This window comes from Porites lutea, chromosome 2 (genome assembly GCF_958299795.1).
Source record: "Porites lutea chromosome 2, jaPorLute2.1, whole genome shotgun sequence".
Lineage (NCBI taxonomy): Eukaryota > Metazoa > Cnidaria > Anthozoa > Scleractinia > Poritidae > Porites > Porites lutea.
In genome coordinates this window covers 40,217,616-40,220,115 of record NC_133202.1, presented here as the reverse complement: position 1 = coordinate 40,220,115, position 2,500 = coordinate 40,217,616, and the positions used below count along the sequence as shown (strand labels likewise).

Here is a 2,500-nt window from a genome sequence, read left to right as displayed (position 1 = left end):
CATTCCTTTCTCTATTCTGGATTCCAAAGCCCTGGATTCCGGATTCCATAAGCAAACTTTTCCCGGATTCCGGATCCACAAGCAAAAATTTTCCAGATTCCGGAATCCGGATACCCTTACATAGGGCGAAGTACAAGTCAAACATTTTTTTTGACCTGTTCACGCATGTTTAATTAAGCAGTAGGAAATTTACTTTTCTTCTAACTTTCGATTTTATAATATGATGGATCGGAGTAACTTCTGGTCAATGCAGCTTTTTCAGACTGGATCACATTTTAAGCTAGAAGAGGTTTGGTTTTGAGAGTTATTTTTCCGTCTTGACATAACAGACTTAACACGAATGTTCGGGGCACTGGGAAATTAAATGAAGCTTGGAAAGGTATCTTTTACTTGCTGAACTAATTTTTGAACAATATATATCATTGGCAAAGGGAAAAAGGGAATTTTAATATAGTTTTGGTGGGTAAATGAGGAAAATCTTACTTAAAAGTGGCAAGTATTTGAATAACTGAGGATTTTGCTGTGACAGCAGCCGGTATCGTCACGCAACGCAAATTGAACATTTGCCTAAATTTGAGTTGAAACCTTCAATTCTGAATCACGTTGTGCCACAAGTTTTATTGCATAACTTGACAAAATAGCTATTAATCTTTAACTAAAACTTGTTTTTAGGTCTAGTTTAGGTGCCACTTTTGAGAATTTTCTGATGATTTTCAGGCATTTTTTTCGTGCAGTTTGCTTTCTAAATTGGATTAGCGAAATAAAGACGCAGTTTTTGTCGATTACAGAAAGATAATGGCTAAATGGTATTGGAACAGTAAGAAGAAACAACATGCTTCCAAATGAGTGCAAATAGTCTAGGATTTGATGACCCGAACAACTTTAGAACGATCGTTAAAAAACCTGTATAACAGGGACTAAAATTTGCATATTTTAGCCGCTAACGGTCGTCCAGCGATGAAATGCTGAGAATGGCAGTAAAATAAACAATTTCCTCATTCTAACTGCGGTTTTCGTTATCAGGATGGATAGTAGTGTTGATGGTAAAATTATAAGGCAAAAGTTTTTTCGAGTCCAAAATCGAGTGGAACGCTTTTAGGGAGACTGCCTCTTAATTAATCACTCAAATTTTCCTGGTTCCGTCCTGAAGGTTTCGAAGTGGAAGTATCAAAGCATGCCTTGTTCAGACTCGTTGCGCACGTTTTCTAGCCCTTGTACTTTAATATTTGAAAACACAACTTGACTCACACTTTGTCACTGTCGAGTCTACAAAAACGACAGGTTAATAACGGCTGAATTGACTTTTATGCACAATGATTGCGCTGTCGATTAGAGGTCGTAAGTTCAAACCTCACTGGGGTAAAAACACTGTCTATTTTATCTTATTTCTCTTTCTACAAGAACTTACTGGTGTTCAGAAGGATTTATATAGTATCTGATAATTTTTCCATTTCTCTTTTACAATAACAGAGCGATTTCTCGCGGGAGGGTTGATCGAGCGCTATGGTCGCAATTTTTTTCCTCTTTCTCTTACGCGCGATTTTCGGAGAAACTTCAGCTGAAATGAACGTTAACAACCGTCAGTGTTATTATTAGACACAAATCGACCCTTACCCCCTACTTACTTTTAGGGGACTCTCGCTTTATAGAAGAACACAAATAAGTGTAAGTTTAACTTCACAGCGGTCAAACGAGTGAAATTTGCAAAAGTTAAGCGAAATACTTCAAAGTTAAGGTTGCTACTTTCACTATCGAAAAGTTAGGGTATTACCAACATCCTGTTAGTTTACTAAACTTTTAAAAGTTTACTAAAAAAGTTCTAAGTGATTGAAAACCGATGCTGACGTTATTATCGGCGCCATTTTCAAACATGATTCTCTTTTAGCGAGAAGCGTTTTCAGCGAAAAAAGCTCAAAATTTTGAGAAAAATGGAAAGATAGTTATGTTGACTAACTGATTTATACATCTTTGCCCATTTTTCTCTAACTGGTAAATGAAATCCCAGCAATAAAAAACAAAAATAACGATTTAGACGTTTGACCGCGGTGGTAAGTTTAACAAACAAGAGGAAGCAGGAGTCACCAGGAGCAGCCGAGTGAGTGGTTTCACTGCCAAGTTTTGAATGTTAAGACCACCGTAAGCCCCCGATTTAGAGTACGTGTTAGCCTATTTTTGTCTGTTATGATAATCCCTGGGGAGATTAGTTCTTGTCTGAAACAATATAAAACGAGGACTCTCACAAATAGTGGCAAAGGTGTGTTTCAAGACGTCAAGAAAGGTTGTGTCTCCATATTCGACGCTTGGCAAGCAAAGGTAAGTAGAGTTCTATGCAAAGATAGCTCGAAATCAGTCGCCTGTAGTTTGGAAACGCCAAAATAATATATCAGTCATTTGAACGTTCCAAACCTTTGGGTATCACTGCAGGGCCAACGCCCTCCACAAATATATTGAGATACGGAGGAGATAATCCAGCAAATTATTTGCTACAAATGCAAATTAT

General features: G+C 37.4%; 1 protein-coding gene across 2 annotated transcripts in view; it reads left to right on the top strand.

Moving 5' to 3' along the window:
• Positions 1-2,500, top strand: part of LOC140928609 (uncharacterized) — a 105,407-nt gene that overhangs the window by 25,415 nt on the left and 77,492 nt on the right. The window contains exon 1 of one of the 2 annotated variants that reach the window (XM_073378385.1): positions 2,199-2,313. The exons of the other annotated variant lie outside the window; for it this stretch is intronic. The gene's annotated coding sequence lies outside the window, so the exon portion shown is untranslated. Of the gene's footprint in view, positions 1-2,198; positions 2,314-2,500 lie in introns of those variants that run through there. 2 annotated transcript variants of the gene reach the window in all.